This window comes from Triticum urartu, chromosome 2A (assembly GCF_056163025.1).
Source record: "Triticum urartu cultivar PI428250 chromosome 2A, HENAU_Tu73, whole genome shotgun sequence".
Taxonomy (NCBI): Eukaryota; Viridiplantae; Streptophyta; class Magnoliopsida; order Poales; family Poaceae; genus Triticum; species Triticum urartu.
Window position 1 is genome coordinate 112,203,635 of NC_141874.1, and position 11,531 is coordinate 112,215,165.

The window sequence follows — 11,531 nt, forward strand, 5'->3', positions numbered from 1 at the left end:
AACCCCCCTTGGCCGCCGCCCCCTCCTCAGATTGGATCTGAGGGGGCCGGCCCCCCTCTCCCTTGCCCCTATATATATGTGGGGGTTGGGAGGGCAGCCGCACCCAAGTTTTGGCGCAGCCCTCCCCCTCTCCCAAGTTCTCCTCTTCTCCTACGCTGCTTAGCGAAGCCCTGCAGGATTACCACGCTCCTCCTTCACCACCATGCCGTCGTGCTGCTGCTGGATGGAGCCTTCCCCAACCTCTCCTTCTCCCCTTGCTGGATCAAGGCGTAGGAGACGTCACCGGGCTGTACGTGTGTTGAACGCGGAGGTGCCGTCCGTTCGGCACTAGGATCATCGGTGATTTGGATCACGACGAGTACGAATCCATCAACCCCGTTCACTTGAACGCTTCCGCTTAACGATCTACAAGGGTATGTAGATGCACTCCCCTTCCCCTCGTTGCTAGATTACTCCATAGATTGATCTTGGTGATGCGTAGAAAATTTTAAATTTCTGCTACGATCTCCAACACATGGCACTTGAAAACTTGTTGCTCCAATGCCTCGAGCCTTGTCTCCATGCTTCCGGTCCTCCTTGGTCCCTCAACATCGCGGATATGCAGCAACCCCTCACACATATCAATAGTTTGAGGGTGTTGCAGCACCTCCGCGAGGTAGGGGTTGATGACCTTCTCGAAGAACTTGTCCTTGGGGGCACTTGAAGACACCGTGGCGATCTAGATTTGTCAGAAAAACAGCTCGAAACAAAGACAGAGGATATTTGCGTGATACGGTGGTCAAAACCTTCAGGAGATTATATAATGAATTTTTACCGACCAAAAGAAGAATCGTGCAAGAAAACGGAGTCCGGAGAGCACACGAGGTGCCCACGAGGCAGGGGGCACGCCCTCCACCCTCGTGAAAGCCCCGTGTCCTTTCCGGTCTGCTTCTTATTTTCCTATTTTCTTAAATATTCCAAAACGGAGAAAAATTGCCATTAGAACTGTTTTGGAGTCGATTTACTTATCGTACCACGTACCTATTCCTTTTTGGATTCTAAAACGTTCTGGAAAGTGTCCCTTATGTATTCCTCCGGGGTTACGGTTTCAATAACATTGGTTTCAACATTTATGGGATTACCTGACATATAATGTTTGATTCTTTGACCGTTCACCACCCTCGGATTTGTGCCTTCGAAGTTGTTGATTTTTATGGCACCAGAACGATAGACCTCCTCGATGATGTAAGGGCCTTCCCATTTAGAGAGGAGTTTGCCTGCAAAAAATCCTAAACGAGAGTTGTATAACAATACATAATCACCTACATTAAACTCACATTTTTGTATCCTTTTGTCATGTCATCTTTTAACTTTTTCTTTAAACAGTTTAGCATTCTCGTAGGCCTGAGTTCTCCATCCATCAAGTGAGCTGATGTCAAAAAGCATCTTCTCACCAGCCAGTTTGAAGTCATAGTTGAGATCTTTAATATCCCAATGTGCCTTATGTTCTAATTCAAGAGGTAAGTGATATGCATTATCATAAACCATTTTATACGGAGACATACCCATAGGATTTTTATATGCAGTTCTATAAGCCCATAATGCATCATCAAGTTTCTTGGACCAATTCTTTCTAGATCTATTGACAGTCTTTTGCAAAATTAATTTAAGCTCTCTGTTGCTAAGTTCTACTTGACCACTAGACTCTGGATGATATGGAGATTCAATTCTATGATTAACATCATACTTAGCAAGAATTTTACAGAAAGCACCATGAATAAAATGTGAACCACCATCAGTCATTAAATATCTAGGGACTCCAAACCTCGGAAAAAATAATTTCTTTAAGCATCTTAATAGAGGTGTTATGATCAGCACTACTAGTTGGAATAGCCTCTACCCACTTAGTAATGTAATCAACAGCAACTAAAATATGTGTATACCCATTAGAGGAAGGAAAAGGTCCCATATAATCAAAGCCCCGGACATCAAATGGTTCAATAACAAGTGAATAATTCATAGGCATTTCTTGACCTCTACTAATATTACCAATTCTCTGACATTCATCACAAGACAAAACAAACTTACGGGCATCCTTGAAGAGAGTAGGCCAATAAAAACCGGATTACAATACCTTGTGTGCAATTCTGTCTCCAGCGTGGTGTCCTCCATAAGCTTCGGAGTGGCACTTGCGTAGGATCTATTCCTGTTCATGCTCAGGTACACAACGTCTAATAACACCATCTACTCCTTCTTTATAAAGATGTGGGTCATCCCAGAAGTAATGTCTTAAATCATAGAAGAACTTTTTCTTTTGCTGGTATGTGAAACTAGGTGGTATAAATTTAGCAACAATGTAATTAGCATAATCAGCCTACCATGGAGCAGTACGAGAAGCATTTATGACAGCTAGTTGTTCATCAGGAAAACTATCATCAATAGGTAGTGGGTCATCAAGAACATTCTCTAACCTAGACAAGTTGTCTGCAATGGGGTTCTCAGCTCCCTTTCTATCAATAATATGCAAATCAAATTCTTGTAGCAAAGAGAACCCATCTAATAAGTCTAGATTTAGCATCTTTCTTTTCCATAAGATATTTAATAGCAGCATGATCGGTGTGAATAGTTACTTTAGAATCAACAATATAAGGTCTGAACTTATCACAAGCAAATACAACAGCTAAAAATTCTTTTTCAGTAGTAGCATAATTTCTTTGGGCACTATCTAGAGTTTTACTAGCATATTGGATAACATTTAATTTCTTATCAACTCTTTGTCCTAGAACAGCCCCTACAGCATAATCACTAGCATCACACATAATTTCAAATGGTAAATTCCAATCAGGAGGTTGAACAATAGGTGCAGAAACCAAAGCTTTCTTAAGTATTTCAAATGCTTCTACACAGTCATCATCAAAGACAAAAGGGACGTCTTTTTGTAAGAGATTAGTCAGAGGCCGAGAGATTTTAGAGAAGTCCTTAATGAACCTCCTATAAAAACCGGCATGACCAAGGAAACTTCTTATACCTTTAATGTCCTTAGGACACAGCATCTTTTCAATAGCATCAACTTTAGCTTTATCAACTTCAATACCTCTTTCAGAAATTTTATGCCCCAAGACAATACCTTCATTAACCATAAAGTGGCACTTCTCCCAATTCAAGACAAGATTAGTTTCTTCACATCTCTGCAAAACTCGATCAAGGTTTCTTAAGCAATCATCAAAAGAAATCCCATAAACAAAGAAATCATCCATGAATACCTCAACAATCTTTTCACAAAAGTCATAGAATATAGCAGTCATACATCTTTAAAAGGTAGCAGGTGCATTACATAAACCAAAAGGCATACGTCTATAAGCAAAGGTACCGAAAGGGCAAGTAAAAGTTGTCTTTTCTTGATCCTCTTTTGACACAGGTATTTGAGAAAAACCAGAATAACCATCTAGAAAGCAAAAATGTGTATGTTTGGATAATCTTTCTAGCATTTGATCAATAAAAGGTAAAGGTAATGATCCTTTTTAGTAGCTTTATTTAATTCGCGGAAATCAATTACCATTCTATAACCTGTAACAATTCTTTGTGGGATCAATTCATCTTTATCATTAGGAACAACAGTAATACCTCCCTTCTTAGGGACACAATGGACAGGACTTACCCACTGACTATCAGCAACGGGATAAATTATACCTGCCTCCAGAAGCTTTAGTATTTCTTTTCTTACCACTTCTTTCATCTTAGGATTTAACCGTCGTTGGTGATCTACAACTGGTTTAGCATCCTTCTCCAATAATATTTTGTGCTGGCAGAGAGTGGGACTGATGCCCTTAAGATCATCGAGAGTATATCCAATAGCAGCACGGTGTTTCTTCAGAGTTTTCAATAATTTCTTTTCTTCATGCTCTGAAAGGTTAGCACTAATAATAACAGGATATATCTCTTTCTCATCAAGATAAGCATATTTAAGTGTATCTGGTAAAGGTTTAAGCTCAAACACAGGATCACCCTTAGGTGGAGGGGGATCCCCTAGGATTTCAACAGGCGAGTTGTGTTTCAAAATAGGTCCCTGTTTAAAGAATACTTGATCTATTTCCCTTATTTCATTCATAAACATATCATTTTCATGGTCTAGCAAATATTGTTCTAAAGGATCAGTAGGACCAATAATTTCATCTTTAATAGGCAATTCTTTATCATGGGGTTGTCTACGAAATTTAGCAAAATTAAACTCATGAGACATATCCCCTAAACCAACAGAAACAATATCCCTATTGCAGACTATCTTAGCATTAACAGTATTCAAGAAGGGTCTACCAAATATAATGGGACAAAAGTCATCTTGTGGGGAACCGAGAACAAGAAAATCAGCAGGTTATTTAACTTTCCCACACAAGACTTCAACATCTCTAACAATCCCAACTGGTGAAATAGTATCTCTATTGGCAAGCTTAATTGTAACATCTATCTCTTCTATCTCAGCAGGTGCAATATCATGCATAATTTCTTTGTATAAGGAATGAGGTATTGCACTTGCACTAGCACCCATATCACATAAGCCATGATAGCAATGTTCTCCTATTTTAACAGAAATAACAGGCATGCCTACAACAGGTCTATGTTTATTTTTAGTATCAGGTCTAGCAATTCTAGCAGATTCATTGCAGAAGTAAATAACATGCCCATCAATATTATTGGCCAAGAGATCTTTAACCATAGCAACACTAGGTTCAACTTTAATTTGCTCAGGAGGTTTGGGTGTCCTAATATTACTTTTGTTGACCACAGTTGAAGCTTTAGCATGATCCTTTATTCTAACAGGGAAAGGTGGTTTCTCAATATAAGCAGTTGGAACAACAGGATCATTATAAGTAATAATCTTTTCTTCAACTTTAATAGGTGCAACTACTTTTACTTCAAATGGGGGATTATATTTAAACCACTTCTCCTTAGGGAGATCAACATGAGTAGCAAAGGATTCACAGAAAGAAGCTACTATCTCAGAGTCAAGTCCATATTTAGTGCTAAATTCACGGAAAGCATCGGTATCCATAAAAGATTTAACACAATCAAACTTAGGTGTTATACCTGACTCCTTACCTTCGTCGAGGTCCCAATTTTCAGAGTTGCATTTAATTATTTCCAATAAATCCCATTTGAATTCAATAGTCTTCATCATAAAAGATCCAGTACAAGAAGTATCGAGCATGGAGCGATTACTGAGAGAAAGCCGAGCATAAATTTTTTGAATAATCATTTCTTTTGAGAGCTCGTGATTGGGGCATGAATATAACATTGACTTAAGCCTCCCACAAGTTTGAGCGATTCTTTCTCCTTCGCAAGGCCAAAAATTATGTATATAATTGCGATCACGATGAACAAGATGCATAGGATAAAACTTCTGATGAAATTCCAATTTCAATCGTTGGTAGTTCCATGATCCAATATCATCACATAGCCTCAACCATGTCAATGCATCTCCCTTCAAAGATAAAGGGAAGACCTTCTTCTTGATAACATCCTTGGGCATACCTGCAAGCTTAAATAATCCACAAACTTCATCCACATAGATTAAGTGCAAATCGGGATGTAATGTTCCATCACCTGTGAAAGGATTAGCTAGCAGTTTCTCTATCATACCCGAAGGAATTTCAAAGTAAACATTTTCAGTAGGTTCGGTAGGTTGAGGAGCAACTCTTTGATCTACTGGTCGGGGTGAAGATACCCCGAACAATCCCCTCAAAGGATTATGTTCCATAGTAACAAGTGATAGTAAATTTCAGCACACTATATAAATTTTTCCTTACCAAATTCCACCTACCAAAGGCGCTTCACTCCCCGGCAACGGTGCCAGAAAAGAGTCTTGATGACCCACAAGTGTAGGGGATCCATCATAGCCTTTTTGATAAGTAAGAGTGTCGAACCCAATGAGGAGCAGAAGGAAATGATAAGCGGTTTTCAGTAAGGTATTCTCTGCAAGAACTGAAATTATCGGTAACAGATAGTTTTGTGATAAGGTAATTTGTAATGGGTAACAAGTAATAAAAGTACATAAGGTGCAGAAAGATGGCCCAATCCTTTTTTTAGCAAAGGACAAGCCTGGACAAACTCTTATATAAAGGAGAGCGCTCCTGGGGACACATGGGAATTATCGTCAAGTTAGTTTTCATCACATTCATATGATTCGCGTTTGGTACTATAACAATTTGATATGTGGGTGGACCGGTGCTTGGGTACTTCCCTTACTTGGACAAGCATCCCACTTATGATTAACCCCCATTGCAAGCATCCGCAACTACAACAGAAGTATTAAGGTAAACCTAACCATAGCAAGAAACATATGGATCCAAATCAGCCCCTTACGAAGCAACGCATAAACTAGGGTTTAAACTTCTGTCACTCTAGCAACCCATCATATACTTATTACTTCCCAATGCCTCCCTCTAGGCCCAAATAATGGTGAAGTGTCATGTAGTCGACGTTCACATGACACCACTAGAGGGATGACAACATACATCTCATCAAAATATCAAACGAATACCAAATTCACAGGACTACTTATAGCAAGACTTCTCCCATATCCTCAGGAACAAACTTAACTACTCACAAAGCATATTCATGTTCATAATCAGAGGGGTATTAATATGCATAATGGATCTGAACATATGATCTTCCACCAAGTAAACCAACTAGCATCAACTACAAGGAGTAATCAACACTACTAGCAACCCACCGGTACCAATCTGAGGTTTGGATACAAAGATTGGATACAAGAGATGAACTAGGGTTTGAGATGAGATGGTGCTGGTGAAGATGTTGATGGATATTGACCCCCTCTCGATGAGAGGATCATTGGTGATGGCGATGGTGATGATTTCCCCCTCCCGGAGGGAAGTTTCCCCGGCAGAACAGCTCCGCAGGAGCCCTAGATTGGTTCCGCCAAGGTTCCGCCTTGTGGCGGCGGAGTTTCGTCCCGTGAGCTTGCTTATGATTTTTTCCTCGACGAAAGACTCCATATAGCCAAAGATAGGCATCAGAGGGCCACCAGGGGGCCCACGAGGCAGGTGGTGCACCCAGGGGGTAGGGCGCGCCCCCCACCCTCGTGGACGGTGGGTGGCCCCCCTCTGGTACTTCTTTCGCCCAATATTTTTTATATATTCTGAAACGTGCTCCCGTGAAGTTTCAGGACTTTTGGAGATGTGCAGAATAGGTCTCTAATATTTGCTCCTTTTCTAGCCCAGAATTCCAGCTGCCGGCATTCCCCCTCTTCATGTAAACCTTGTAAAATAAGAGAGAATAGGCATAAGTATTGTGACATAATGTGTAATAACAGCCCATAATGCAATAAATATCGATATAAAAGTATGATGCAAAATGGACGTATCAGGGCTCAGGCCCACGATCGAGTCCACGAACAGCCCACGGTCCAACGTCTCGGACAGTGGCACTTCCGTAAGCGACTCGTTAATTAATTTGAAATTAATTAATCATTCCTGATCGGAAAAAATAAGCTTCGGCTCGGCTCATTCCCGCAACCTGCGGCGTGACGAGGCATGGCGAGGCGGGTGGTGGAGGAGAAGGAGCGTGTGTGTACATCTCCTATTTCCAAGCTCACAATAGCAAGTGGCAGACCAGCCCTTATAAAGAGGTCTCACTTTTCTTACTATAACAGTATGGTACTAACTTCCCACCACTTGTCGTGCACTTTTATGGACCTTAGATATTAACTAGGGATTATTGTCTTATATGGACCTAGGCCCATCCATAATCCATCAACATGGACTACCAGGTCGATTTGTCTAGCATCTCTCGAGCATCTAAGATGGAGGTGGAGGACGATGCCCAAACACCCTTGCACAGACTCCACGTAGGCCTACCCAACCTAAGCCTTCAAGATGATTATGTTGTTTACTACCTTGCCAAGATCGACTACCGAGACAGCGAGCGCGGGCCACGGGGCATGGGTGTTGGCTTTGAATTCAGGAACAATGCCATACGGGAAGTGACGAAGTATAATGCCATGCACACAGGCGGTTTGATCCTCGGCTACGGTGCAAGTAGGACCTCCAAATATCTCAAAGATGCTCAAGCTACTTGATCATTCTTTGTCGGTGCCTAACTCTGCTATTGCTTTCAAAGATCTTCCGCCCCTGTCACGCATTCTTTCCTCCTCCACAAAAAAAATCACATGCTCTCCTTCTCCTGTCGGTGTCGTCGCCGGTCTGCCCTGTCTTCGACGGCCTACGGGCCATGGAGATGCAAAGGACCTGGGCCCCTCCAGCGCCAGGCAGGAAGAACCCCTCTCTCGTTCTTCCTAGGTTTAACGTTGGTTGGGGTTGTGCGGCGACGGCAATGTCCCTTGATAGAAATAATATCTCCCATGTTCAATCCCTATCCCGGTGGTGCGTCTAGCGACGTCGGAGTGTGTGTGAAGGCGTGTCTCCGTAGGATCTCGTGAAATACGGTCTGTGTTGGTCATTGGTGGATCTGTTTAGATCTGGTCTTCGTTTGGGTGTATAGGTTTGATCCTTTCAATCTACGACTCTATTTAATGGCCATGCCCGTGCCCTGTCTCCAGCGCCACCACAACAGACACCAAAGAAAAAAATGACGGATCGGCTCCTCACCCGATCTCGACACGGTTCCATCACTGATATGCAACTTTATGGACCTCCAAAATGGCTCGCCAAAGACAAAGCCATTGTCGTTGAACGAATCAGACCAGGGCAACACACTAGACATGTTGGGTTCTACGGTAGGGTGCGCGATTGCAAATTGAAAATTCCTACCCATAGAACATCCAAGAACATGCTATGAGAGATGAATCATGGATCCTTACCACTAGACGAGCAGTATCGTGCAGCGAAAGTAGAGCTGGTGCAGCGCGTCCACGTGGATCATCTCCTTGTCTGATCTCCCTCGAACAGCCGGTCATTGGATTCCACATATTGGTTCGCCGGAGTGGCGCAAGTGCACCGCCCCTAACGGTATCCGCGCATGCAGGAGGAACACCGTGCATCGGACTGCTAGGTCCGATCACACAGTCGTCGGCGAGTGGAGGTGGCTACTTGCAACACATGCAAAGCCCTAGTGGTGGCGCCGAAGTGATCAACCCAATGAGTGTGTAGCACCTCCCTATATATATAGGCATCCGTCATGGGCTCAATACTTGGGCCTCACACGGATCCTAAAGCCCAAATTATGTTCGGCCTAAATCCGAGTCCAAGTAGGATCACATCTGACTTGTGGAGTTTGATCCAGCCTCACAGGTTCCTTCCCTTAAGCGTGCGACCCCTTAGGTTCAAGTCGGCTTGGTCGCAGGTCGGATCACCTCCGACCTGCTCGGCCGATAGCGGCCTCTAGCAAGGCGTGCCGACCACCAAGTAGACAATGAAGCCGGTTGGCGAACCTGTACAACATGTCACAGTTATGTTCCCTTTGCCACACGATATATGTTGTTAGGCTTAAGGCAGTATGTCATTCTTGTGCTAGCCCAACATCTTTCTCGTTCTAGTGATGCCGATCACAAACCGGATTATCTCATAATCCTTGTCGCCTGACCATGTTTATCTTGGTTGGATCACACGAGGGGCCTAGAGTATATCTCTTCTGATCGGAGGGGCAAATCTCATCTTGCTCGACCATGTCTCGCAGCATGGGTTTGGAAAAGCCTGAAACCTACCTTTGTAACTACCCAGTTACGGAGTAACGTTTGGTTGGCCCAAAGCAGGGTTGTCACCATCACGAGTACATGCGCCAGCTTAGGTCTTAGGACATAGAACGTATGTTGTACTAGAGACTCATAGATGATATATCGTTGCGTCTCATAGTTGGGTCTGCCTGACTCAGATCCGACTATGTCGTATCCTACCAGATCCTTCGGAGTCCATATTATCCGGTTAGCATCAAATGCTCCATGACTAGTGAGACCAAGCCATCGACCATGTCATATGCTAGTCTAGTCGACTGCATGTCCACACAGCCCTTTCGAGTAGGGACCTTTTAGGACAGTCATCATATAATGCATAGTCTCACAAACAAGTCACGTACTTGTTGATACACATCATTGATAATGTTTAAGGACTATCTTTATTCATAAACACATAGAAAATATCATCATACATGATTGCCTCTAGGGCATATCTCCAATAAGACATGCCATCAAACTCCAGATCTGTCACCCCCGTATGACTAAGACGTCGGAAGAGGAAATCATACATGCCTACCACGAACCACAATCCAGACACATGATACAACATATTCCAGATGCCGACGATGCATACCACAATTTGCATCTGCTCCTCAACTACCTCCCAAGCTCCACACTGGCGCTGGAGCAAATGTTGGTGCAACGGCGGAGCCCGAGGACACAAGTCCACCACGAGGATGCCACCGCCGCCAAATCATCATTGCTTGAACAGACTGGTTTCCAAATTCAACCCCGACCATATCACGGATCGCCTCGTCGGGAAAGGATCTAAAGATTCTTTATTCAGCGCCGCCATCGCCATGGCCGAGGCCATGTCATTGAACAACCCAAAAACCTAAGCTACTAAAGCCGAAAATGATCCACAAGCGTGGATCCGATGGCCCCCCTCGGCACCGATGACCGAGGTTGCCGGGGGACGGAGGCAGCAGACAAGATTGCCTTTCTTTCTTCTCCTAGAAGAAAGAAAACGATCGAGGAAAAAATTGCTTTGTGTCTTTGCAAACCTAGTCGTTGAAAACCATGGCATGATGATAAATGCGAGTGCCCCCCCCCCCCCCCCCGCCCACACACGCTTATTTTTAATGCGGTGTCTACATGGTAAGTTAAGTCAATAAAATTCCAAGTGAGGTCAAAGGAGAAAGCTCATGAAGAAAGAAGCCCATCATAGTGGATGGATGAAAGTGTTGAAAGTTAGATGGTTTTTAGGCACATATAACAAATAATCTCTAGATAAATCGCATATGCCCATTTGTAGTTTCATGATTCTCTGGGAAAAAAATGTGGTTTCACTTCCATGACATGATGTGAAGTGACTAAATCTCTCCCTAATAATAATAAAGCACGGATTAACTTTGTCGGGTTTATCGTCCCAATACGCTTTCTTCTCATGTCATAATACGCTTTTACGATTTGTATAGACAAAATCATAATATAAACGAGGTGATACTAATAGCATGTTCGTCCGTCCGTTTCATGGTTCGTTTTTGGTTTGGTTTCATGGTTCGGTCCGTGATAAAAATTTACGTACGTCTCTCACACGTACGCATCGCAAGCTTCTCGCCCGATTCACACACACACGTCATACCCGTTTTGCTAGCGTGGCTATTTTTTATTTTGTAGGCCCAGATCGTCTCAATCTCATATCAGTCCATGGACCAAGACTGCTGGGCCTTAAAATGATATCCGCTCATCCTCTCGCTCACATCTATCTCTCCTTAAAATCTATAAAGAAAATTTTGTCTCCCCGTGCGATCTTCTCCACGAGCACGGTGCCCTACCGGGGCCGACTCGATCTCCTCTCCCGTCGACCCCGACACAAACTCCTATTCCGATTTGAGCACACGCC